The following is a 27,642-nucleotide window of genomic DNA, read 5'->3' as shown; positions in this document are numbered from 1 at the left end:
TTGACACATCTGACGGTGGTCTCCTACAACTCAGTATGTAGTCCAGGCTGGCCTCAAACTTGTGGGGATCCTCCTGCATCAGCCTCCCAAGTGCTGGTGATATAGCCAGCCAAGTTAGGTAAAAATATTGTAGGAAGTCAAACAGGTGTGGGCCCTCGAAGTCAATGCAGAAGATGAGAACACGTAGAAGCTGTGGCTGGAGGTACATCTGAAGAAGATTAAAGTTACACTGGCCAGATTTGCATACTTCCCTGAGGGATGAACAGAGGTTTGAGATTATTAATACCACCCTTTTGAGCTTTCCCATATAGATACACCGGTAGGCCATCCTCCTCTACCCACTAAGACTAAGACTTGCTACTATTTGGTCAACATTACCTAAGGGACTGTACTTGTAATCTTGTTGGTTGATTATAGTTTTTACCTGTGTTGTACTTCTCCTTTGTGACTTTGCTCTATTAAACTTCCTTTGAGAAGTGGACTCACTGGCAACCCATTCTGGACCCCTCCTGTCTTTCAGGAGATGTTCTTATTCCCCAATTAATTTTCCTACTCTTGGGCCGGGGATTTAGCTCATTGGTTCTGCCACCTGCCTTGCAAGCGGAAGGACCCAAGTTCAATCCCTGATACCAAAAAAAAAAAAAAAATTTCCTGCTCTTAACCTCTGTTGTTCCTTAGAATTCATTCTTTGACTTTGGGGAGCACGAACTCTGCATATCTGACATCTAGCATGATGGGAGTTACATCTCTTCCCCCATTTCACTGGGATTACAGGCATGTGCCACCACACCTGGCTAAAATTCTTGTGCCCACAAGCCAGCCTCTCTCAGCTCCCAATTTTCCACCTGCTGGTGACCATGAATCTAGTTTCCATTTCTATAGATTTGCCTGCTCTGGACATTTCCTATAACTAGAGTCATGCAGTATGCAGTTGGCCTTTTCTCCTCAACGTAATATTTTCTGTTTTTTTTTCCTGTACCGGGGATCAAACTTAGGACCTTGTGCTTGTGAGGCAGGTGTGGTGCCCCTGAACTAAATCCCTGGCCCTCAGCATAGTCTTTTCAAGGTTCATCCTTATCGTAGGATGTAGTAGTGCTTTGTTTTTTCATTGCCAATAATATTCCATTATATGAATATGCCACTTTTGTCTAACAGTTCATCAGTTGATGGCCATTTAGGGTTGTTTCACCCTTTCAAAAATTTTTGTGAGACAGGGTCTTGCTATGTAGTCCTTGAATTTACTATGTAGCCCAGACTGGCCTTGAACTCACTGTGTGGCCCGGGTTGGCATCCAATTTGTGGCAATCCTCCTGCCTCAGCCTCCCAAGTGCTAGCATTACAGATGTGCACCACCAAACCTGGATCCTAGCGCTTTTTAAAAAATGTTGAGACAGGGCCTTGCTAAGGGTCTAGGCCAACCTCTAACTTGTGACCCTTCCTCTGCCTTGGCCTCCTGTGTATCTGGGATCACAGGTGTGGTCTGGACATGTTTTCAATTCTCTTGGGGTGGAATATTCTTAGGAACAGAGTTGCCATGTAACACAGCGACTCCATGTTTGAACACTGAAGAGGGCTGGGGATTTAGCTCAGTGGTGCTGCCTCCTGCCTCACAAGCACAAGGTCCTGAGTTTGACCCCTGGTAGAAAAACCCCCCAAAACACAAAAACCAAAAAAACACTGAAGAACATCCCAATTGTGTTCCAAAAAAAGCTGCACCATTTCACAGCCCCAGCTAGCAAGATATGAAAGTTCCAATTTTTCCAGATGCTTGTCAGCACTTGTGTATTTATTTGAGCCATCCTATAGCTGGTACTTCAAAACATTTGATAGTAAACAATTTTCCCTCCAGAGCTAATACATTTAACATGTAAGTCTCAGAAAGAAAAACAAACAAAAAAAACCCAGAAAGGAGTGGGCCTTCCAATTCTCCCAGCTGTGGAGTAATGCACAGGTCATGCGGCAGGACAAGTCTGTCACAGCCAGCTTGAGTGCCAATCCCATTTGGCTCCTCCTGTGCCTCCCCTGGCACAAAAATCACAGGTCGCCAAAATCTGCCCTGTGTAGATGCAAGGTTACTCTGGGCCAAAAGCTCAGACTGCTCAGTCCAGCACATATTAGCCTTAAATATGATTCTCTGCAGAGGTGTTTTCCCCCCTTTTAAACAAAGCAACAAAGTATCATGACCCCTCTGTCTGCCTGTCTGTATGTCCCCCACCCCCACTGTGTCAAAGAGTAAAGTGGTTCAGACCGCAGCTGGGAGGTGGAGCCTGCCTAGTGCCAGCTCACAGATTCGGTTATTTCCAAATAGAGTTTTACTCAGGTACAGGGTTTAGGCATTTACTCAAGCAATCTATTTTCACTTGCAGGGAAATTTCAGACTGTAATAACCATAATGAGGTAAAATAGGAGGAAAAAGGAGGAAGCTGTTACTGCCCTTGGCTTATTAACCCTACAAACCCCAAGTTTGGAACCACCACATGAAATCGTTATTAACATCGATTGAAAGTATACTTTGTGCCTGACATTAGTCTTAGGGCTTTTGCTATATTATTATATTTGATCCTTATTATTTTTTCTTTTGAGACAATCTCACTCTGTAGTTAAAGCTGGCTTTGAACCTGAAACTCATTGCAATCCTCCTGCCTCAGCCTTCCAAGTGCTGAGGTTACAGGCATTTGATCCTTATTGTACCCTATAATATAGATATTATTGTTGTTGCTGTTAGTTTTATGATTGTGGTTCTCATTTTAGGAAATGGAGGCACAAAAAGTACAAAAAAATGATCCATTATCACACAGCTTTGTAGGTAGCAGAACAGGATTAGCAAGTTAGACAGTGAGCACCAAAGCCCATGTTCTTTTTTTTTTTTCTGAGACAGGCTCTCACTAGGCAGTTCAGGGTGTCCTTGAACTTGCTATGTAGTCCAGGCTGCCTTTGAACTCATTAATATCCTCCTGCTCAGCCTCCCAAGTGCTGGGATTATAGGCATGGGCCACCATACTCAGCTAAACTTACAATCTTAACCTCTAGACTATATTGTTAGTAGATAAAAGAAGAAAGTATGGAGGACAGTGGGAGCAGCCAGCTGAGAAGCAGAGCCCTTAGGCTAGACAAGGAGGAGGGCACTCACTCATCCATTCATTTAAATTTAAGCCCAAGGCTGAAATAGCATTCAAGTGACTTCCCAGATTCCCTTGTATCTAGGGATGGCCAGGGGCCTCCGTTCTCCCCTGTAATAAGAAGTACGTGAACATTTCCTTAGCACTGGCGAAAGGAAGAATTGGGAAAAGTGTTTTATATCTGGAAAAAAAAGGGGACTTTGCCTGATGATGCATGTTTGTAATCCCAGCATTTGGGAGGCTGAGGCAGGAGAATTGCCATGAGTTTGAGGGCAGCCTGGGCTACATACTGAGTTCAAGGTCAGTCTGAACTACACAGTGAGACTGTGTCTCAAAAAAACCAAAAAAAAAAAAAAAAAGAGAACGATACAGCATTTCTCTTGACGCTTTTTCACTTATTCATTTCTCTGCTTTTTCTGCATTTGAACTTGATTTTTAGTTGATGTAATGCCTTAGCTGTGGCAGCCATCTGGTGCCCATGAGGCAGGAGGCGAAGGATAGAAAGGCAGTTTGCTGAAGATGGCACAGTGGAGCGATTTTAATAGCCTTTGAACATACACTGAACTAACTACCTCTAGGAATGTTATATGAGACAGTTAAAAGTCTGTTGTTTATGTGTCTGTGGAAAGGAAGTACAGCATAATAGTTAAGAACTGAAGCCAGGCATGGTGGCACATGCCTGTAATCCTAGTGCTCAGGAGGCTGAGGCAAGAGGATTGCCTTGAGTTCTAGGCCAGCCTAAAAGAACATGAATGTGTAGGCCTGAGTTTGTACCCTTGGGGAAGTTATTAATTTGTTCAATGCCTCTATTTTTTTCACCTGTAAAAAGGAGATAATAAAAGCGCTTTCTCTTAGTGTTATTACAAGGATTACATGAACTATGTCTAGTTCTAAAGAACTTCTGTCTAGAAAGTAAAATGTCTATGAGTTCTGGGTAGTAGTGTTTTAAAAATTATTATTATTATTATTATTATTATTATTATTATATGTCTTTTTGAGACAAAGTCTCACTACATAGTTTAGGCTGGCCTTGAATTCACTATTAGCCCAGGTTTGTTCTTGAACTCATGAGATTCTCCTGCCTCAGCCTCCCAAGTGCTGGGACTACAGGCTTGTGCTGCCATGGTCTGCTTTGAAGCTACGCTTTCAGTTCCAGCTGGGCATAGCAGTGCATGCCTATAATCCCAGCCCTCGGGAGGCCGAGGTATAAGGATCACTGCAAGTTCGAGGCCACCTTGGGCTACAAAGTGAGTACAAAGCCAGACTGAACTACAGAGTGAGATCCTGTCTCAAAAAAGAAAAAAAAAAAAAGAAGAAGGAAAAAGAAGAAGAAGAAAGTTCTTGGGCTGTGGATCTGTGGTAGAGCACTTGCGTAGTTTGTGCAAGTCCATTAATTCAATTCTTAGTACTGAAAAAAAAAAAAAAGAAAGAAAGAAAAGGAAAAGAAAGGGGCAGGGATGTAGCTCAGAGGCACAGCACGTGCCTGTCAAGCTTGAGGTCCGGAGTTCATTCCCCAGCACCAAAAAAGAGAAAAAGAGTCTCCAATGATTACAGTTACATTTGAAGAAGAAAGAAGCAGGAAAGAAGGGTAGGAAAGCTGGGGTCTGAGTAGGCAAGAGCTTAGAAGAGAGCAGCTAGGGAAAGTTCACTGAGGAAGTGAGATTTAGACACTGACCATGGGGAGATGAGGGAGTGGGCTATTTGGATTTTCTGAAAAGCAAAGGTGGTTTTAGGTGGGCTTGGGATTTAGCTCACTGGTGCCGTGCCTGCCTCGAAAGCGCAGGGTCCTGAGTTTGATCCCAGGTACCAAGGAAAAAAGGAAAAAAAAAAGTGGTTTCAGGCAAAGGAAACAGCAAGTGCAAAGACTCTGAAGTTGGGGTGCGCAAAGCCTGTTAGACCAAAAGGGCCAGGGGATCTGGGCTACTGTACTGAGAGGAAGAGAAGTGGTTGAGGTTTTTCTTTGCTTGGGTTTTTTTTGTACCAGGGATTGAATTCAGGACCTTGAGCTTGTCAGGCAGGACCTTGAGCTTGCCAGGCAGGCACGGTGCCACTGAGCTACATCCCCAGCTTGCTTGTTTTTTTGAGATAGGGTTTCACTATGTACCCCAGGCTGGCCTCAAACTCACAGCAACCCTCCTGCCTCAGCCTCCTGAGTGCTGGGATCATAGGTACTATGCTCAGCAAGGTTGATGAGTTGAAAGGAGGAAGGGAAGTGAGAAACAGGTTCCTTGGGGAGAGACATAAACTGATTTGCTCTTTACCAGGACATTTCTGTCCTTGTTGTGGAGAACAAACCTGGTGGGGAAGGTCAGAGGCGGAGAACAGCGAGCAGAGGACTGAATAGTCCAGGTAAGGGTGGTGATGATGGAGCTAGTGTCAAGTTGCTTTATCTTTTTTCTTATTTTTTATTTTTTGGTACTGGGGATCAAACTCATGTCCTTGCGGTTTCGAGGCAGGCAGTGGAACCACTGAGCTAAATCCCCGGCCCAACTTTATTTTATTTTTTTACAGTACTGGATTTGCTCTATCACTTGGATTAAATGCAGAGCCTCATGCATACTGGGCAAGTGCTCTACCATGGAATTAGATTTTCAGCCTTTTTTTTTTTAGTACTGGGGATCAAACTCGTGTCCTTGTGCTTGCAAGGCAGGCGGCAGAACCACTGGGCTAAATCCCTGGCCCATTTTCAGCCTTTTTTATTTTTTGAGTCTCACTAAATTTCCCAAGCTGGCCTCAAACTTGCCATCCTCATTCTTCAGGTTTATGAGTAGCTGGGATTACAGGAGTCACCATGCTCAACTCAGATTATTTTATTTTATTTTATTTGGTACCGGAGATCAAACTTGGGTCCTTGCGCTTGCGCAGCAGGCGGCGAAACCACTGAACTAAATCCCCGTCCCCTCAGATTATTTTATTTCATTTGCACTCAACAAATTTCATATTGATCCAGTATTATTATTGTTGTTGTTGTTGTTTGTTTTTTTCGAGGCAGGATCTAGCTATGCAGTTCAGGTTGGCCATGAACTCATTATATAGCCTAGGCTGGCCTTGAACTGGCAGTGAGCCTCCTGCCTCAGCCTCCCATGGCCAGCTCTAATTTTTTTTTTTTTGAGGCAGGGTCACGTTATGTTGCGCAAGCTGGCCTTGAATTCACTATGTAGCCCAGGCTGGACTTGAAAGAGCCTCCTGCCTCAGGCTTTCAAGAGCGGCAATTACAGGCCTATGCCACCATGCCAGGTCGATTTCAATATTATTACCTAATACATATACAGTCCATTAAAAAATCCCTCCCACCAAAACAACAACAAATTTCTCTCTAAATTCTTTTTACATTAAAAGATGTTCTGGGTTTAACCAAATCTCATTATTGCATTTGGTTTTCATCTATTTTATGCTTTGATATTTTTAAAGAGTCCAGGCTAGTTTTGTTTTGGATGATGTCCCATATTCTGGCTTTGTATGGTTATATTCAGGTTAGCTTTTGCTTTTTAAAAAATTTTTATTTTTTGGGTACGAACACTATAGAGGTAGCATTATGCTTTCTCTGTTGCTTCCTATCGGGAAACAGAAGACAGTTTGATTTATTATCAGTGACCCTAAATTCGATCATCACCCGGTTAAGGTGCTGTCTGCCAAACCTCTCCCTTGTAAAGCAAGTTGTTCCCAGTTGTAAATCACAAATATTCCGAGGGATGATATTCAAGACTGAATGTACCGGTGCCCAACAGTCTTTCACCCAGTGCCTTAGCACCTAAGGACCAGTTTCAGGGCTTGTGACCTCGTTCCTCAGTTTTCTCATCTGAAAAATGACAACGATAATCATGGTCCTTAAAGGGTGCTTGTTGGGAGCATCTGTGCTTGGCATACAAAACACTCCACGAATGTTACATATTACCAGATGAAGGCAAGCATGAAAAAAATTAAGGGCAGGGCGAGGATTGCATTCCAGCTCTTTGGACCTCACAACTGCGCCCAGATGGTGAGGGCGAGAACCGCCCGCGGGTCCCACGTGGCCACGACATCAGCCGCGGAAGCTCGGCCGCTGTGCTGGAACCCTTGCCCCGCCGCGCAAGGCCCCCTGGGACCGGTAGTGCTGGGCGTGGCCGCGGGACTACATATCCCAGCGGCCCCCGCGCCTTGGCTTCCGCGGTGCCGCCTCAGCCCCTCACAGCGACGGCCGCGACCGCGGCTGAGTCGGTGGTGCCGGCGGCTGCAGGCTGAGCTGCGAGTTTCCGATTTAAAGCTGAGCTGTGAGGAAAATGGCGGCGGGCGGTGAGTGAAGATAAAGGAGGCGGCGGCGGCGGCGGCGGCGGGCGAGGGGTTGGAGTGCGCGGCGGAGGGAAGAGGGCGAGGCGCCGGGGCTGCCGCGAGCCGGTGGCTACGGCTCTGGAGAGGCGCTGCGGGGCGCGCCGCGTGGGGGGCGCGCTGAGGTAGTTTCGGGGTGTCCGGGCCAAGCCCCTTCCCCTCAGCCTGTGGGCAGCCCGCGGCCGGGGGCAGGCAGCCTGGGGTTGGTGGCAACGGGCTCTGGCGTCCAGGGGGAGAGTCCCCGCGCGGAGAGGTCACCCGAGGAGTTTGGGGGGCCTGCAGGGGCCCGCTTTGCCTTCGGGTCTTTAAAGTTTTGTTTCCCGCCTGCGTTCCCCAGCCCTGGGGGCTACTCTTGGCGGCTCCCCGCGGCCCCTCCGCCGCTGCCAGGCTCCTCCTCAGGTCCCCGGAAGGACGGGGCAGAGTCGGCGGACGACCGCCCGCCCGCCGCACGCTGACTCGGGCTGGATGCTGCTGGGTCTTCTCCTTCACCCGGGCATTTAAACAGGACTCTTTAACACGAATGATCTGTGCAATTTCCATTTTGGGTTCGGGTAGGTTCTCAGCAGTTTTCTCAGTCAAAAGGCATCTTACTATTACTGGTGTGAGGGCTGGGCAGTGGCAAGTAAGAAGTTAGGGGATTGAATATGGGGTTTGGCCGTGTTGATTTTTTTACTGTTTACTATTAGTTTTTGTCTTTCTGATCGCCAGTCTTATTTCGTTAATTGATTCAATTTGTAATCATTTAAATGATTTGCATATGCCTTAAGAAAAACAAGCCATGAGTCCCTGGAGGAGGAGGCTTAGTTGCTTCCTAGGTAGTTTGAGAGCATCGAGGGTGGAGAATTGAACCCAAAGAGCAGTTATCAGAGGCATAGAGCATCTCGAAATCTCACTAGCAGAAGTGGTTCAGGATTCACAGGGAATGACACGAAAGGTAGGAGATTCTCTCAAAGTTGAAACTTTTTCCTCCCAAATGCGAAGACTTCCTTTTTACAGTTCTTGAGCAAGCGCTTCAAAGCCAACCTGTTTTTGTTATTAAGCTTGTACCGTAAAGAAACAGGAAGGCGAGTACCAGCTGTCTTGCTGCAGTGGTTTTAGCTAGAGTTGAATGAGATGAGTGAGAGTGGTAGTGTTGGGTAAGACTGCTTTATCTCCTTTATTTAAATGGTTGCCCTCAGATCCAACTAACTCATCTGGCTGCAAGAAAGCTTCAGTATTTGTTGCGGCAGGTTGTTTAAAAGATGACTGGGGAGAGGGTGGAGGAAATCATAGATCTTCAGAGAATGCTGCATAAACTGAAATGTTAATGGAAGCCTGTAAGTTTGTGAACTGTTTTTAAAAAAATTTCAAATCGCTAAACCGGGCATGGTGGCGCATGCCTGTAATCCAAGCACTCCGGAGGCTGAGGCAGGAGCATGGCAGGGAGTTCAAGCCAGCCTGAGCTACTTATAGTTCAAAACCAGACTGAATTGCATAGTGAGACCCTTCTCAAAATTTTTTTTTGAATAAAAAATTACTGTTTGGGTATGTAGAATAGGTTCTGCATATGATATCCAATGGAAAAGGAACAAAAACATTGAAAAATGAGTCTCTTCCTTTCAAACCCTCCAGTTCCTCTTGGAGGCAATGACTAGTATCATTTTCTAGAATATCTTTCGTTTTTGGACTAAAGATTTTCATTTGAAACACACTCCTGTAGGATACACTGTGCAGGAAAATGAACAAAAAAGGTGAAATGTGGAAATAATTGTTTTCTTTATATAGTCTTTAAAAAAATGTTGTTAACATGTTGAAAGGCTCTTGTGAATTTACTGGTTATGTTGCTTTATATACTAATGCCCTTACAGAAATGATAATTTGTGGGTCTGTTGGATAAAGAACCCTGCCAGCGTTCATTGTTTGTAAGATGAAGCCTCTGTTTGTAACATGTAAAGTGATACTGAGCACTGTAGCTCTTGTCACTGGAGGTTGCTTCAGGTTCTGCATTTAAATGAGTGGTAATCTAAATTGCCTGTGATCCTAAATTACGGGGTATTTTATATATTGATAAGAATGACTTGTCTCCCCAGTGTTAAAAAACAGAAGCATATGCCAGTGTTTGGCTTTTTTTTTTTTTTTTTGAGACAAGGTCTTGCAGTTCAGGCTGATCTTTGGTTTTTTTTTTTTTTTTTTTTGGTACCAGGGATCGAACTCGGGTCCTTAAGCTTGCAAGGCAAGAGGTGGAACCACTGAGCTAAATCCCTGGCCAGTTCAGGCTGATCTTGAACTCATCATATAGCCCGGGCTGGCCTGGAACTTGTGTAGAGATCGTTCTGCCTCAGCCTCCCAAGTGCTGGAATTGCAGGTGTGGGTCACTAGAAATATATTTTGGAGATAGGGATTGTAGAGTAAGTGGAAGGCTGTCATTGTTTCTAGAGCAGTTATAAGAAATGTTTCTGCCAGAAAATGTCCCTTATCTACAGAGGCTTTGAAAATATAAACGTAAGTATAATCACAGTTATAGATAGGCTAAGTTAGTTACCTAGTAGGCAGTTAGACAGGGCTGGCCCTTGAGCCAACATGAAGGATTTCCATTTTAAATGAGTTTTAAAATTTTGGGGGGGGTAGGTGGGAGATGATAAAGGGCTTTGTGCATGCTAGGCAAGCAATTTGCCACTGAGCTATATATCCACATTCCTTTTTTAGTTTTTGAGACAGGCTCTTGGTTGAGTTGCTACAGCTGGCCTTAAGTTTGTGATCCTCCTGCCTCAACCTCCCAAGTAGCTCAGATTCCCTTCACCTGGCAAAAATGGTTTTAAAATTTTACTTACAATTTATTAAAGCAATGATATTAAAACTAGATTATTAGAGATTATATTAAACTTAATATGTATTTATAGCAATTAGTATTTGTGGTAAATTTTAAATATATATAATATACATTATTTTTTTTCAGCTACTGGGGATCGAACTCAGGACCTTGCACTTGCCAGCCAGGTGCAGGGCCACTGAGCTAAATCCCTGGCCTGATATATATATATTGAAAATATATATTTTAATAGCTCTATATCTTAGCTATGTACTGGGGATTGAACCCAGGGACTCAGATGCCAAGCATGTGCTGTACCATTGTTTTCTGTTTTTTTTTTTTTTGGTACCGGGCATCTGTACCATTGAACTACACCTACAGCCAACTTTTATATACATATGTATATTCAGTACTGGAGATTGAATCCAGGGACTTTGAACTCAGCTACATCCCCAGCCCTTTTTATTTTTTAGTAATTTTTTTTTTTTTGGTACTGGGGATCGAACTCAGGATCTTGCACTTGCAAGGCAGGCGCCGGAACCACTGAGCTAAATCCCTGGCCCCTTTTTATTTTATTTATTTATTTTTTCCCTTTTTATTTTTTGAGACGAGGGCTTGCTAAGTTGCCCGGGTGAAACACAAACTTTTGATCTTCCTGCCTCATCCTCCCTCATTGGTGGGATTACAGGTGTGTGCCTCTATGCTGGGCTAATTTTGCTGTCTTTTGAAAGTGGTTATACTGTTTCTCCTTGTATAAAAATTATGTTTGTGAAGCACCCTCATATTCTAAGCTAATACAGATTCATTGAATAAGGAGTGAATATGCTGTTGAACCTTGGACCTTTTTTTCTAGAACAGTGGCGGTGAACCTGTGGCATGAGTGCCAGAGCCCTCTCTTTTCGTATGTGACTCAAGTTGCCCCTGCAGCCAAGCATTGGATAACAGTTATTCTTTTCTAAACCCAGACCTCAGTATTTAGGTTTAATTGTAGTATTGGCACTTTTCGATAAATAAATGAGTTCTGGTTTGTAGTTTGGGCACTTGGTCTCTAAAAGGTTTGCCATCACTGGTCTAGGAGGTGTGTAAATAAAAAGTAGTTCTTGAAATGATTGCTTTCTAATGTCTTGTTGACTGATTGGTCTTTTGAAATAAATGTGTATACCTGCAATCCTAGCACTCGATTGCTAAGGCTGAAGGATGGAAGCTTCAAGTACAGCCTGGGCAATTTAGTAATTTGTTTATGTTTTGGTACCAGGGATCAAACTCAGGACCTTACAGCCTGTGCCTGCCTGCCAGCCACTGAGCTAAATCCCCACCCCTGCAATTTAGCAGTTTAATGAGATCTGGAGGGAGGGGTGGAGGGAGAAGAGAGAGGGGAAGTAAAAAGAATTAAGATGTGTTATGTGTATGTACCAACTCTCCATGGTGAAGGTAATCATTACTACAAACATGTGCTAATAAAAATAAAAAATTAAAGAACTGGAGCGTATTAAAATGCTTTATTTTTAAAGATGTTTTCATGTGACTACTTTCATCATATTACAGTTTTTCTAATAGCCAGCACGGTGGTGCATGTCTCTAACCCCAGCACTTGGGAGGCTGAGGCAGGAGGACCAAGGCCACCCAGGGCTACATAGTGAGTTCAAGGCCAGCCTGAACTAGGTAGGTAAACTGTCTCAAAAAATCAAAAAAAAAAAAAAAAAAAAAGCTGGGGCTGTGGTTCAGTGTGAGGGCTCTAGGTTCAATCAGTCCCCAGCCCTGCAAAAATCTTTTAGTTTGAACAAGGTAAGAAGAAAAAAGAAAACTCACCATTGTTCTATTCCTAATTGATTGTTAACATAAGTGACTTTAGGGCTTCTTTTTACTCTTTTTGAGACAGGGTCTCACTACGTAGTTCAGGCTGGCCTGGAATTCACTATGTAGTCTAGGCTGGCCTCCAATTTGCAGAGCTCTTCCTGCCTCAGCCTCCCAAGTGCTGGAAGTACAGGGTTGCACCACCACACCTAGCTTTACATTTGTCTAGACTAAATAATTTTCGAACCTTGGGCTAGGGGATGAAGAGTACTTTTGTTATTATTATTTTTTGGAGAGTACTTTTAAAAACTGAAATTTGTTGCTAGTTGAGAATGAGTTCAGTATAACCTCTTGTGATTGTCTACATTGAAAATGACTATAATTTTATTTAGTTGTTACACTGTGGGACTAGAAAAACAAGAGTTGTTGCTCAGGATTGAAAAAGTACTGTAGTTAATCATACATTAAGCCATTAAGCCTGTACTACTTTGGTTTGAATTTACTATACCCCATAGTTTAAAATACTTTTTTTTTTGTACCAGGGATTGAACTCAGGACCTTGCACTTGCCAGGCAGGTGTGGTGCCAGTGAGCTACATCCCTGGCCTAAAATACTTTTATTTTTGATTATTGAAAATTAACATTGGAAATACTATGTTTTAATGGTTTCTTTTTTCTCATAGGCAGATTGAAAAAGATGTTTGTTAAAAAAGGGATTTGTTCAGTTTCTCAGATAGTTTTGAAATTGAGTGCTGCAGTGAAATATTGGCATTTTCTCCCACTTTGAGTGCTTTTGGGGAGTGGGAAGGGGATTACAAATGAACATTTAACAGTTGGAGGACTGGCTTTGCAATGAGGTTTATCCATCAGTTTGTCATGTTTGCTAGGTGAGTACATTTGGTTCATTGTTTTTCTGAGAGGGTTTCTAGGAGATGAATTTGGGCTAAAGGTACGATTTATCCATAGTCTAACCTTATTTTCATCCCCATTACAAATGATAGAATTGGCTTGAATTTAATTGCCTTTCCCTTACCTACCTTCTGGTAGCAAGTTAAATAAACAGAAAAAGTGCCAGAAGATAACATCAGGAATGGAAAGAAGACCTAGCGTCTAAAAGGCCAGTTTAGCTACAGACTAGATAATCTTCTGAGACTACATCATGCAAGTTCCCCATTAGTTTGGTGGGTATTGTGAATCTAGATCAATTTGTAATGGGGTAGTAATAAAGGTTTGACTGTGTAGTGAGGTTATGGCTTAGAGATGAGGGAAGGAGTCTGATCTGATTGGCAAACAGGTTTTACCTATTTAAAAGAAAATTCTAGACCAGCTTCTTTGTGTGCACTTATTCCTGTTCTCTGGGAGGCTGAGGCAGGAGAATGGCTTATTCTGTATTCAACTTGGGCAATTTAGCAAAACCCTACTTCAAAATGAAAAAATGAAGGGCCGGGGATTTAGCTCAGTGGTTTTCCCGCCTGCTGCGCAAGCACAAGGACCTGGGTTCAATGCCCAGTACCAAAAAAAAAAAAAAAGGGATTAGAGGTGTAAAGGCCCTGGGTTCATTCCCCAGTACTGAAGGAAAAAAGAAAAAACACCCAAAACAAACAAAAACAAGAAATCCCAGACAGAAAATTTAAGAACAAAGTGTACTAGTGTTTTTTTTTTTAATTCAGGCTGTCCTTGAACTCTGTAGCCCAGGTTGGCCTCAAACTTGTGATCTCCTGCCTCAGTCTCCTGAGTGCTGACATCAGAGACATGCGCCACCATACGTGGCTGTTTGTTTTTTTATTTCATATTTTTGTTAGGAACATCTGATGTTCCTTTTTTCTTACTGGACATTGAAACTAAGGTTTTTGCATTGAGCTACATCCCCAGCGGTTTTACAGTTTTTGAGACAGGGTCTTGCTAAATTGCTCTGGAGTTTGTAATTCTTCTGCCTCAGGCTCCTGAGTTCCTAGTTGAGATTACGGGCATGCACTACTGTGCCCAGCTGTTTTTTTAAAAATTGGTATGTTCTAGGAAACACATTTATTACTCTTCCCATGAAGATACTCTATTGAAATGTTTGATTTCCTTGGTTAGAGACTGTGAGTTAGGTATATGAAGCTTCACTTTTTGGAAACTAGGCTGACTTGAGTTTTATAAAACTTGACTCTTGATTATCCACTTAATGGTGAAAAGGGAATATTGTCCTGGGTATCACATAGTACATAATGGGTAATCCGCTTCCTGGGGCTTTGTTTTGGTAGCTATTGCAGCTGAGTTGGAGTGGTAGATGGATAGATGGGAAAGGACTGCAGAAGTCCACACATAATCCTCAATTAGGATAAGCCTTATGGTTAATTAAATGTTGAGTATACAGGTTAAATCCCATTATAACAAACTCCAGGGGACTAGCTAAATTATTCTGTTATATTGGAATTAGGCTTTATTAAATATTACTTGAAATAAATTAGTCTTTTTGTTTTTGTTAGAGGTGTTACAGGTTTTGGAAAAATTTCTATCCTAAAAAGTTGTTACTTATGACCCTTCCATTTTTAATGCTTTTTCTCTTAAAAAAGGAAAGATTGTTAAACTGGGCAAATAATTTATCCCCCCCCATCTTAAGTAGCTTCATTGGTTTATCCCAACCCAATAAGTTATTAGTAAGCAGTACCACTTTCAAAATGTTGTCAGAGGGGCAGGGGATTTAGCTCAGTGGTTTCGCTGCCTGCTGCGCAAGTGCAAGGACCCGAGTTCAATCCCCGGTACCAAAAAGAACCACAGAATGTTGTCAGAGAAAATGGAAATTCTCCAGGTTCTCAGATAATTGCTGCTGGTAATTTTTTTTTTTTTTTCTTCTTCTGTACTGAGGATCAAACTCAGGACCTTGTGCTTGCAAGGCAGGCGTGGTGCCACTGAGCTAAATTCCCGGACAGGTAATTGTTTTTTTTTTTTGGTACCGAGGATCGAACTCGGGTCCTTGCGCTTGCAAGGCAAGTGATGGAACCACTGAGCTAAATCCCCAGCCCAGGTAATTGTTTTTTTAAAATGACTGTAATATGGTCTTTAATTTGAGGTCATTTCTATGTAAATATGGAATTTTCCAGAAACAGGTTTAATTTATTCACATGAGAAAAAAGACTATTCTTTTTTTTAAAATTTAATTTAATTTTTTATTTTTTTGGTGCTGGGGATTGAACTCAGGACCTTGTACTTTCGAGGCAGGCAGCAGAACCATTGAGCTAAATCCCCGGCCCGCTTTTTTTTTTTTTTTAAAAAGAATATTCTTATGCTTGGCCAGAAATATGCTTTTCTTTCTGCCTAAACTTTTTGACTGGTGTTTGCCTAACTTGAGGCATTTACAACCTACCTTCCTATCTAAGGCTGGCCTTTTTTAGTTTGCTTACAGAATTTTGATTGGGTGCAGCAAGACATTTTTGAAGTCATTCTTTTAAATAGATGTTCCATGAAAGGGGGAAAATCTGACAGAGGGAATTTCAAAGCAACCCAAGCAGTGTTTTGAAAGTTCTCAAGTCTTAAAGAATAATGACTGACTAGTAGGCAGGAAGCCTGCAGCTGTATTGTGGTATTGTTCTTCCATCTCATGCATTTGAGAACTTAAGTACAAAAGAGGAAAAAGCATGGGGTGGAGGAAGAAAGGGGTTTAGCAGCAAAAAAGAGGGAACTTTTAGAATATTTTTAGAATTCTTTTTTCTGTTTATATGAAATATAAGGCCAAATTATTTTACTTTGAGAGCAAATGTTTATCATAATCTAAATGTCCCACACTGACATTTTCAATGAAGGTTAATTGCTTTTGGACAGAATAACAAGCATGCACATATACTCCGTTTCCAAGCTTAAAAAAATCTACATGTGAAAAATCTCTTTATTTTCTCCTTTTTGTTACCTGATCACATTTGTTAGCCCATTAGAATTATTTGTAAGTTTGTACTGTAAGCTTTGTTTACTTTGAAATTTTTATGTATGTATGTATTTTTTTTTTTTTTTTTTTTGGTACTGGTGTTTGAACTCGGGTCCTTGTGCTTATGCAGCGAAACCACTGAGCTAAATCTCCGGCCCCAAAATATTCTTTATTCTTTTTTTCTTTGAGACAGCTTTGCTATGTAGTCCAGGCTGCCCTTGAACTCACTATGTAGCCCAGGGGTAGCCTCAAACTTGTAGTGATCCTTTTGCTTCAGCCTCCCAAGTGTTGAGATTACAGGTGTGTGCTACCATGCTTGGCATGTATGTATGTTTTTTGAGACAGCTATTCCACTTCTTCGTATCTTTTTTTTTTTTTTTGTACTGGGGATTGAACTTGGGTCCTTGCACCTGTGGGGCAGGTGGTGGAACCATTAAGCTAAATCCCAGCCCTCTTGGTATCTTTCTGAAAGAATTAAAAGCATCATACCACAGTGATATGTGCACACCCATATTTATAGCAGCACAGTTTGTAATAGCTAAATCTGGGAAATGGCCCAAATGCCCATCAACTGATGAATGGATAAAGAAGATGTGTTTTTTTTTAAATACAGTGGAGTACTACTCTGCCATAAAGAAGGATAAACTAGGACTGGGGATTTAGCTCAGTGGCACCCCATGCTGGGCGTAGTGTCGAATGCCTGTAATCCCAGCACTGGGGAGGCTGAGGCAGAAGGATCACCGGGAGTTCAAGGCCAGCCTGGGGAACATGGTGAGTTCAGGGCCAGCCTGAACTACAGAGGGAGACCCTGCCTCAAGAAACCAAAAACCAAAACCAACAACAAAAGTGCAAGGTCCCGAGTTCAATCCCCCCCCCCAAAAGGATAAACTTGAGACATCTATAGCTGAATGGATGCACCTTGAGACCATTCTCTTAAGTGAAATAAATCAAACACAAGTTTACTCCATTGTGTTGTGAGGAACTGAAAGTGGAAATAAGGACTAAAATATATAATAGATATTTGGAAATGGGAAGAAAATGTTCAGATGAGAAGGAGAACAAGGGACGTGGTGGGGGAGGAAAGAAGGGACAAGAGCAAAAAAGAAAATAGAAGGGGAAAAATGGAAACAGCTTTTGTGTATAAGGAGGGGAAGAGGGATTGAAGAGGGGGAATGGGAAAAAAACAAGATATATCATGTACAGGTACAGATTTCCTATGATGAATGCTATTCTCTATATGTAAAATGTACCAATAAATGTTTTGGTTAAAAAACCCAGCAGGCCTGCCCCTGTTTAAATTTTATTGATCAAATATTAAGTGAATTAAACTTGCTTTTTTTTTTTTTTAAAGCTAGGATTGAACCCAGGACTAGGCCTTTGCTAAGCACATGTGTTATACTCCTAGGCCTGTGAATTAAGCTTTGGGTACCAGATACTGACTGTGAAGTCAGATGCAGCTTTCAGTGCTGAATCATTAATAAGAGTTGGGGATAGGATGACTTTGAACTACTAACATAGTATATGCTATAAATGGATAAAACACATGGTACGAGAGAAGGGAGACAAAGCATTTTCAGCGCCCTCATATTTGTATAAGAAAATAGTGATATTTTCTTTGTTCTCAGTAAAACTGTCATCAATGAAATAGATTATTGAGTTTTTTTTTTTTTTTTTTTTTGGTACCAGAGATCGAACTCGGGTCCTTGTGCTTGCAAAGCACGTGGCGAAACCACTGAGCTAAATCCCCGGCCCCAGATTATTGAATTTTAAGTCACCTGGTAGAGTAGCTGTAGTAGCTTGATTTTGTTTCCAGTTTGAAATTTGGCAACTTTATTTGAAAATGTTTTAAGGCTTACCCCAGTTTCTTTCTTTTTGTTGGTACTAGCGATCAAACTTGGGTCCTTGCGCTTGCAGGGGCAGGCAGCGGAACCACTGAGCTAAATCCCCGGCTCACCCCGGTTTCTTCCTCATATTGTCTTTGGTCTATACACCGTTTTCTACATTCAAGCTCTTCTTCCTATTTTACTTTCCGGGTGGTAGTGATGTCCTATGTATTTATTCCTAGGCAAGGTCCTTGTTTTTATGGCTATTGGTTGCAGGTACTGTATTTGGCTACATCTGGGAAAATCTGCCTCCTCTTACAAGAAAAACTCCACACATACCTTCTGCTGGAGAGTTAGTTCACATGACAGGACTATTAAGATATCAAGTTTCAAAAGTAATTTCATCAGAAATTACTGAAGTGGAATTCAGGAAGCTACTTTAGAAGTACAACCGTGTGTAGGATGATCGGTACCTTAGGTGTCCGGATCTCCAATTAGGAAGCCTGGACTCATGAACTTAGCCAGTTCTTTCTTATCCTCAACATTACACATGTGACTTTTTTAAAAAAAAAAACAATTAGGGCCGGGGATGTAGCTCAGTGGTTCTGGCGCCTGCTGTGCAAGCACAAGGTCCTGAGTTCGATCCCTGGTACCAAAAACAAAACAAAACAAAACAATTAAAAAAATTTTTTTATTTTATTGGTACATTTTAGGTTTACAATATAATGACATTCATCATTGGAAATTTGCACCTTTATATAATCTCAAAACTGAATTTTCATACTGTTATTTTCTTAGTCACAAAGCTTTCAACTTCAGTCATTGATCCTTTATTTGGTGCTGCTTGGCTGCTGCCTACTTCTCCATATACACACATACCTACTTGCTTATTAATATTATTACTATTATTTTGTACTGAGATTGAACCCAGGGAGCACTGAGCTACATTCCCAGCTGTTTTTATTTTGAGACAGGGTTAAACTTGCTATCTTCTGCTTAGCCTCCTAGGTTGCTGAGATTACTGGTGGGTGTCACTGCACTCAAGCAAAGGTATCCAAGTGCATACAGTCAGTCAGATATGTATGTCAGTTATCTGTGAATAGTTCCTTTTAGAGAAGGTCAGAGGAAGAAAGTAGCTTTTTTGTTTTTTTGGTGTTCTTGGAGATGGAGTTCAGAGTCTTGTGTGTGTTGGGCACACACTTCACTGCTGCTGAGCTCCATCTCCCCTGCTTTTTATTTTGTTTTGAAATGGGAGTCTTGCTAAATGGTCCAGGCTGACTTCCAATTTGGAAGCTTCCTACCTCAGCCTCCCAAATAGCTGGGATTATAGACTTGGGCCATCATACCTGGTTTTTCAGTTTTTATTAGTCTTTTATTTCCCCTGTTTCACCCATGCCAATTTCTTCTACCCTTTCTCCTTGCTATCTGGTCTGGTCCCATCTCCTATCCCATCTCCTGTAAGTGATCACCATAGCTGTAAATATACTTATTTCCTGATATAAAACTTTAAAAAATTTGTATCGGGCTTCGAATTCGGGGCCCTGTCACTGACCTACATACCAGCCCTTTTTTAATGTTTTGAGATAGTCTTGCTAAGTTGCTAAATTGTTCAGGTTGGGGTCAAACTTGCAGTCCTTTTGCATCAGCCTTCCAGAGTGTGGGGATTATGGGAACTGGCTCACCCACCACATTTGGCTTCTTTTTAAAATTCTTTTGAGGCTCTGGGGATTGAGCCCGGGGCCTTCACACTGAATTATATCCCCAGCTGTTGACAGTTTTTTTAAATTTTGAGACTAGACTTTGTTAAACAGCCCAGGGTGAGCCTCCTGGATTACTGGGAGTATAGGTGTTCTCTACTATGCTTGGCTCCATTTTTTTTGAACCAGGGATCGAACTCGGGTCCTTGCGCTTGCGCAGCAGGTGGTGAAACCACTGAGCTAAATCCCCGGCCCTTTTTTTTTTTTTTAATTTAATGTATTCTTTTTGCTGTTTCCAGTCACTATTTTGAATGATGTGCTAGCTGTGTGTGTTGGTGTACAAAAATCTTGGAAAAGAAATTTCTGAATCAAAGGCAATATGTAGTTAGAACTTCAGTAGCTCTTTTCCTGTTGCTGACAAAGTGGTTATTTTATTTTATTTTTTGGTACCGGGGATCAAACTCAGGACCTTGTGCTTGTGAGGCAGGTGGCAGCACCATTGAGCTAAATCCCTGGCCCCTAGGTTCTTCTAAATTTATACATATATATTTTTTTGGTACCGGGGATTGAACTTGGGTTCTTGTGCTTGTGCAGCAGGCAGCAAAACCAATGAGCTAAATCCCTGGCCCTAAATTTATATTTTTGGTGGGAGTGCCAGTTCTTATTTATTCATTCATTTATTTTCCTTGTTACTGGCCATTAAACACAGCCTGGTGCTTGCTAAAATACATCCCGTACCACTGAGCCATACCCTCAGGCCCTTCTTAAAATTTTTTTTTGTGGTACTTGGGATGGAACTCAGGACCTTGTGCTTGAAAGGCAGGTGCAGTGCCACTGAACTAAATCCCCAGCTGCCTTTTGTTCTTTTTTTTTTGAGATGGTCTCAGGCTTAATACTTAGTCTAGGCCTTGCCAGCCTCCTCCTGCCTCAGCCTCCCAAGTGCTGGGAATACAAGCATGGGCCACCATGCCTGGCTTCTCCTTTCTTATTTATCCTTTACGAATTTATCCTTCAAGTTGCTTGAATGTTTGGAAGACTTGAAACCTTCCCATTGTTCTTTATTGTTGAAGAGTTCCAAATGAAACTCCTTTTATGGAGCTCTGAAACTTTTTTTCTTTTTCTCTTTCTGTTTTTGTTTTGGTGGTGGAGTACTAGAGATTGAATCTAGGGCCTTCACACTGAGTTGCATCCTCAGCACTTTTAATTTTTATTTTGGAACAGGGTGTCACTATGTTGCTGACTGCCCAGGTTGGGCTCAAATTTGCAATCCACTTGCCTCAGCCTCCCAGAGTGCTAGTCTTATAGGCAAAGGTTTTTCATAATCTGAGTCTTAAGCTACATGTCCGGCATCGTTGCTTTAATTACAGTTTTATACTTGTTCCTTTTAAATTTGCTTTGTCTTAGACCCTCTTACAATAAAATTCTCTTATCTATGTTCTGATTTATATTTTGGGTCTTCTTTTTTTGTTGGGGAGGGCTTAATGTAGCACAGGCTGGCCTTGAATTTAGGGCAGTCTTCCTGCCTCAGTCTCCTCTGAGTGGTGGGACTGTAGGTATGTGCCACCATGCATGGCTTATTTTGGATATTCTTAGGTATAAAAGATAAAAGCTGCCATTTATTGGTTGATAATAATAGTTACCATATCTAAGTGCCTAGATAGTGTATGCTATCTGTATGCTTAATGTAATGTACATTTTTTCATTTAATAGTCTGAGTTTTTCTTTTCCATCTTTTTTTTTTTTTCAGTACTGGGAATTGAACTCAGGACCTTGTGCTTGCCAGGCAGGGGCAGCACTGCTGAGCTATATCCCCTGCCCCTCCATCTTCTTTGCATAGAACTTTTGCCCCAAAATGAAATCATATAAAACCTAGTTGAAAATAGAAGATAATTTTGTTACAAATTCTTTTATTTTTTGGGTATTGGGAATCGAATTCAGGGCCTCACACTTGCCAGGTAGGCGTTGTGCCGCTGAGCTACATCCCTGGGCCTACAAGTTCATTTTTTTAGTTGAAATGCATACTGTTTACTAATTACAAAGACTGAGAAGTAGAATGAGACTGTTGTAACGCCTATAAAATTTGAAATTGGGTTATGAAGAGCTATTGGGAAACTAATGTTTGCCTTTACTTTATTTCTATATTAAGAAAATAGCAGTTTAGCCTGTAATCCCAGTACTTGGGAGGCTGAGGCAGGAGGATTGCCACAAGTTCAAGGCCAGTCTGAACTACATAGTGAGACCCTGTCCCCACCCCCAAAAGCAATTTATTAGAGATAATAGTTGTAAATGGTCTCATTTTTTTTTTTTGACATAAATGGCATACATAAGACAAATTTAAAAGGCGGTAAAGCTTATACAATGGAAAGTAAGTTGAATTTCCTCTGCTGTCTCCTAGCTAACTCCTCTCTTCTGCCCACAGGCAAATGTTATTAGCCGAGTTTAGGCATCTATTTTTTTGGGGATGGGGGAGGCGCCAAGATTCTCCCGTGTAGTCCAGGCTGGCCTTCAATGTCTCAGTGCCGGGATTATAGCATGTACCACCATGTCCACCTACTTTGGGTTTTGAAAAATGTAAACAGTTGTGTTACCATCACTATAATTATGATACAGAACATTTCTATCACCCTAGAAAGTCCCCTTCTACTCCCTTACAGTAAGTCCCATTCTGCCACCAGGCATCCACTGATCTGCTGTGTGTGTGTGTAGGCCCTGGGTTCAGCTCACAAGTTCAGTGACTGGAGAGTGAACCAGAGCCTTCACACTGAGCTACATTACCCAGACCTTTTTTTTTTTTTTGGGTACCGGGGATCGAACTTGGGTCCTTGCGCTTGCGCAGCAGGCAACGAAACCACTGAGCTAAATCCCCGGCCCACCCAGACCTTTTTTGAGACAGGGTCTCACTAAATCACTAAGTTTCCCAGGCTGGGCTTGAATTTGTGAATTTGTGATCCTCCATGCCTTAGCTTCCTAGAGGGCTGTGATTACAGGCATGTGTCACAATGCCCAACTGCTCTTATCTTTTGCCTGTTCTTGGGCTGTATATCATCTTACCAAACTGTAAGGGTTGTTTATTCTAGATGCAAAACTGTTTCTTGGATGTTTTGCAAATAGTTTTGAGTCAGTGGCCTGTCTTCTCATTTTCATAATTGTTTTTGGAGGAGCAAGAGTTTTTATTGTTATTAGGGTTCAATTTATTTATTTTTAGCCAGCCTGCCTGCCTGCCTCCCTCCCTCCCTGCCTGCCTGCCTGCCTCCCTCCCTCCCTCCCTCCCTCCCTCCCTCCCTCCCTTCCTCCCTTCCTCCCTTCCTCCCTTCTTTCCTTTCTTTCTGAGACAAGATCTCACTAATGGTAGTTCAAGCTGGCCTTGAACTTATCGTGTAGCCCAGGATGATCTCAAACATGTGGCAATCCTCTTGCTTCAGCATCCTGAGTGCTGGGATTACAGACATATAGCACTATGCCCCCTCCTCCCTTATTTTTTTTTTAATTTTGAGAAAAGGTCTCACTGAGTTGGCCGTGCTGAGCTGGAACCCCTGATACTCCTGCCTCAACCTTCCTAGTAGCTGGGATTACAGGTGTATGCTACCATGCTTGTGTCTTTTCTCTTAGAGATTTGATAGTTTTAGCTCTTAAATTTATTTATCTATTTTTGGGGTTTTTTGAGGCAGGGACTCTCTTTTTAGTTCAGGCTGGCCCTGAACTCACTATATAGCCCAGGAGGATAATGTTTTCTCATGCCTAAAATCCTAGTACTCAGGAGGCTGAGGCAGGAGGATCACAAGCTGGAGGTCAACTTGGGCTTTTTTGTTTTGTTTTGTTTTTGAAACAGGGTCTTGCTATGTAGTTCAGGCTGGCCTTGAACTTGCAGGGGTCCTTCTGCCTCAGCCTTCTGAGCGTTGGGATTACAGGTGTGTGCCACCGTGCAGCTTTTGAATTAATTTTTGTATGTGGTGTGAAGTAAGGGTTAAAGTTCATAATTTGGTGTATGACTGTCAACAGTTTCTAGCATCACTGGTTGAAAATTCAAGAGCCAGGCATGGTGGCATATATAATCCCAGCAGTCAGAAGAGACTAAGGTGGGAGGATTCCAAGTTTGAGGCTAGCTTGGGCAATTTAGCAAGATGCTGTCTTAAAAATTTAAAAAGGCTGGGGATGTAGCTCATTGGTAGTGGTAGTGTTTGCCTTGTATGAGTGAGGCGCTGGGTCCCATCTGAAGTACTGCCAACAACAACAACAAAAATGAATGAGAGAGGGAGGGGAGAATTCAATGGGCAAAGTATGAACTTGGCATTTGTTGAAAATCTGTTGACAATATACATGTAGATCTTATTTTGCATACTCTTCTGTTCCATATATATGTCCACATCTATGTAGACATCTGTGTATCTCTATATCAATATGTCTTTACCTCATTATCACAGTGCTTAGAATTTTGAAATCTTGAAAGCAGGAAGTGTGTATTTTTAAAATTTCTTTTCCTTTGGTGTTTTGAGACAGGGTCTTGTTATATATTTTCAGACTTGCTATGTAGCCCAGGCTGGCCTCCAACTCGAGGGAATCTGCTTGCCTCAGCCTTCTGAGTGCTGGGATTACGGGCTACCACACCTGGCCCAAAGTTTTATTATTAGTACATGTTTGCAGTACAAAATGATTACATTCATTGTGAGGAGTTGGTACATGTACATAAGGCATCTTAATTCTTTTAATTTTTTCCCCAATGTTTTGTTTATTGTTTTGAGACAGGGTCTCACTATGTAGTTCAGGCAGTCCTGCCTTAGCCTCCCAAATGCTGGGATTACAGGCATGCAGCATTCTGCCTGTCTTCATATATGTATTTTGAGTACTAATCAAGTGTTGGACAACTTGAATAAATTATGCAAACTGTAGACACATTCTGTAATCCATGTAAATGGAGAGAAAAACTGAAATTGTTAATCTAGAACATGTCAGTGTTTATTTTTTTTTGAGACAGTTCCTTGCTGAGTAGTCCAGGCTGGCTTGGTGGTTTTGATATCCTGCCTCAGCCTCTGGAGTGCTAGGATTACAGACATGTACCACCATAACAGGCTGGAACATGTCAGTTCTTTTTTATTTTTGGTACTGGGGATCGAACTCAGAACCTTGCCCTTCTAAATCCCCAGCCCTGGAACTTGTCAGTTCTTAACATTGTACATTGTTTTTAACTGTATTTAACTTTATCTTTTGGGGTTCTTGGAATTGGACCCAGGTAGTACTGAGCTACATGCGTTTCCCTTTTTTATTTTGAGATAGGATTTCCCTAGGTTCCCTAGGCTGGTCTCCAATTTGTGACCCTGATAGATGAGAAACAGTCTGACCCTTCCCTGTTCCCTTTGACAACTAGAAGGGTGCGTGCTCTGACCGACAGCAATGTTGAGGCTGTCTTATGCATCCCTCGCTGCTCCTGGAGTTATCTGCCTTGACTCAGCAGCCTTGAATTTGGACCCATCCTGGATGACTCCACCCAGTGACCTCCAGATGACTGGCACAGCAGGCTCCAAACCTCAGTCATTCCCAGCTGACTATACCTGTGCTCAGTCTCTGATGACTTTACCCCAATAAGGCTTGAAACTCTGACCAATCTAAAACTACTCTGCCCCCTCCTGCCATGTATAAATAGTGTTCCCTCATACTCCTCGGGTTAGTCCAGGAGGGCTGCATCTGACCCCACTATGCTGCAGCACAGGTCCAAGTAAAGACTCACTCTGGTGGTCCTGTGAATCTCCCAATTCATTTCTTAGGTTGAGTTTGGAAGGTTCTGTTTGACATTCTTGAGTACTGTGGGGAAAGTAGGTCACATTAAATGCAGCTATAAAGAGCTGGATGTGGTAGCACATGCCTTCAGGCTGAGACAGGAGGATCACCAAGAAAAAGAGTTCAAGGCCAGCCTGAACTTCAGTATATAGGGAGACTGTCTCAAAAACAAACCTCAAACAACAATAACAACAAATACTTGTAAACAGCAGAGGCTGTTTGCTTTGAAGATTCCAGAGACCAATGGCAGAGACCAGCAGTAACTGATAGAAGGGTAGAGACCGGCAAGTGTCGAGTGATTCTGACTAGCGGTAGTGGCCAGTGGTGTTCTGGCCTGAAGACTGGGATGGGTGTTTAACTGGCAGTATGGACTGGCAGAGACTAGTATGTTTGGCTGAGACTGGTGGAGACACCTTCTACTAGAAGAGCTGCAGAAAGCTACTAAGGAAGTTAGGAGCTTTGGCTGCTAGGGAAGCTGATAGAGGCAGCTAAAAGCTGCCTTGGGGCATAACGCTAAGGGCTTTAGCATAAAGGCTGAGAATCACTGGCAGAACCCAGAGGTGTATTTTGCCAGTTTGCCGTTCCAATCCAAATAGAGAAAAAGAACCCTCAACTGAATGGCAGCAATCCTCTTGACTCAGCCTTCTGAATAGCTAGGATTACAGGCATGTGCCACCATGCCTGGCGAAGGTCATTTTCTGTTTTATTTTTATATTTTTTTGCTACTGGGCATTGAACTTGGGACCTTGCGCTTTCGAGGCAAGTACCGGAACCACTGAGCTAAATCCCTGGTCCTCATTTTCTATTTTAAATGATCTATAACTTAATCTTTTTATTTGTTTAATGAAAATAGATCAGGTCCTTGTCTGTTTACTCATTTGTTATAAATTAGAATGAAAAACACCAAATATATGGGTCTGGTATATCCCTAATGAAGAGATTCTGAGCACTTATTTTAAAAATACAGGGGCTAGGCCCAGGGATTTAGCTCAGTGGTTTTGCCTCCTGCTGTGCAAGTGCAAGGTCCTGAGTTCGATCCCCGGTACCAAAAAAAAAAAAAATACAGGGGCTAGGGATGTGTAGGAGCACTTGCCTTTCATGTATGAATCCCTGGATCCAGTTTCTGGCACGGCAGAACAGTAAAGACACTCAATCCTCCTCGAGAACTTCTGTCATTGTTCCCTCTTTAACCATTACCACAAAACTTGATCTATTTCATTTCTTTTTTTGCTGTGCTGGAGATTAAATCCAAGGCTTTGGACATGCTAGACAGTTAATTCTGTTACTGAGCTATACTCCCAGTACTGGAAATCCAATCTTTTCTTAGACAAGGTCTCACCCTATAGTTCTGGATGGCCTTGAAGTGTTTTTTGTATTCCATTTAATTTATGCATGCATGTGTGTGTATATATATTTTAATTTTAATTTTATTTTTTTTATTTTTGGCACCTGGCATCGAACTTGGGACCTTGCGCTTGTGAGGCAGGCAGTGGAACCACTGAGCTAAATTCCCGGCCCCTGCATTTTTTTTTTTTGGTACTGGGGATCGAACTCGGGTCCTTGCTGTTGCTCAGCAGGCGGCAAAACCACTGAGCTAAAAATCCCTGGCCCTGCATGTATGTTTTTTGAGACAAGGTCTTGCTATGTATGTAGTTCAGGCTGGCCTTGAATTACTGTGTTTATGCAGTCTTTTTTTTTTGGTACCCGGGATGGAACTCAGGACCTTGTGCTTGCGAGGCAGGCACCGGAACCACTAAGCTAAATCCCCAGCCCTTACTATGTTTATTTTATTTTATTTTTGGTTTTTTTGAAACAGGGTTTCACTATGTAGTCTAGGCTGTCCTTGAACTCAGGGCATTCCTCCTGCATCAGCCGCCTGGTCTTGAACTTACTACTGTATAGCCCAGTTGGCCTCAAACTTGCAGTGATCCTCCTGCCTCAGCCTCCCAAGTGCTAGGATGGCAGGTGTGTGCCACCAAGCCTGGCTGAAAACCCAGTCTTTCTGACTTACCACTATTAGTATAAAAGGTATTTCTTTCACATCAAGATGTGTATATTGTCTTCTTTTTTTGGTACCGGGGATTGAACTCAGGTCCTTGTGCTTTCCAGTCTTCTTTTTTTGGATGAGATGTTGCTGTGTTGCCCAGGCTGAAGTCATAGGCTCAAGTGGTCCTGCCGCCTAAACTTCCTTAGTAGCCAAGCTTGTGCTACCTTGCCTGGCTTATACTACATCTTCTTGTTACTGTTTTGTGCTCAGCTGTTCTGTAGACTTGTATTAAGTTTTAATTTTTTTCTTTTCTTTTTGTACCAGGGATCAAACTCGGGTCCTTGCGCTTTCGAGGCAGCCGGTGGCACCACTGAGCTAAATCCCCAGCCCAACTTGTATTAAGTTTTGAATGCCTCTCTGATAAGCTAATAAGAAAATAGCAGTATGACAACAT

At 42.3% G+C, this 27,642-nt stretch overlaps 1 protein-coding gene across 17 annotated transcripts in view; it reads left to right on the top strand.

The window, feature by feature from the left end:
• Nucleotides 1-7,233: 7,233 nt before the first annotated feature.
• Ncoa3 (nuclear receptor coactivator 3) overlaps nt 7,234-27,642 on the top strand; it is a 126,614-nt gene continuing 106,205 nt past the window's right edge. For 14 of the 17 annotated variants that reach the window (XM_087197762.1, XM_004858095.4, XM_004858094.4 and 11 more), the window contains exon 1: nt 7,234-7,391. The gene's annotated coding sequence lies outside the window, so the exon portion shown is untranslated. The remainder of the gene's footprint in view (nt 7,392-27,642) is intronic. The other 3 variants (XM_087197763.1, XM_021239052.2, XM_087197759.1) reach the window with 2 other exon arrangements.

The sequence above is a fragment of the Heterocephalus glaber genome, unplaced genomic scaffold (genome assembly GCF_053883595.1).
Source record: "Heterocephalus glaber isolate CG9 unplaced genomic scaffold, H.glaber_assembly_v1.0 deba00001673, whole genome shotgun sequence".
NCBI lineage: Eukaryota > Metazoa > Chordata > Mammalia > Rodentia > Bathyergidae > Heterocephalus > Heterocephalus glaber.
The sequence above is the reverse complement of the archived record's forward strand: the minus strand, read 5'-3'. Positions and strand labels throughout refer to the sequence as shown.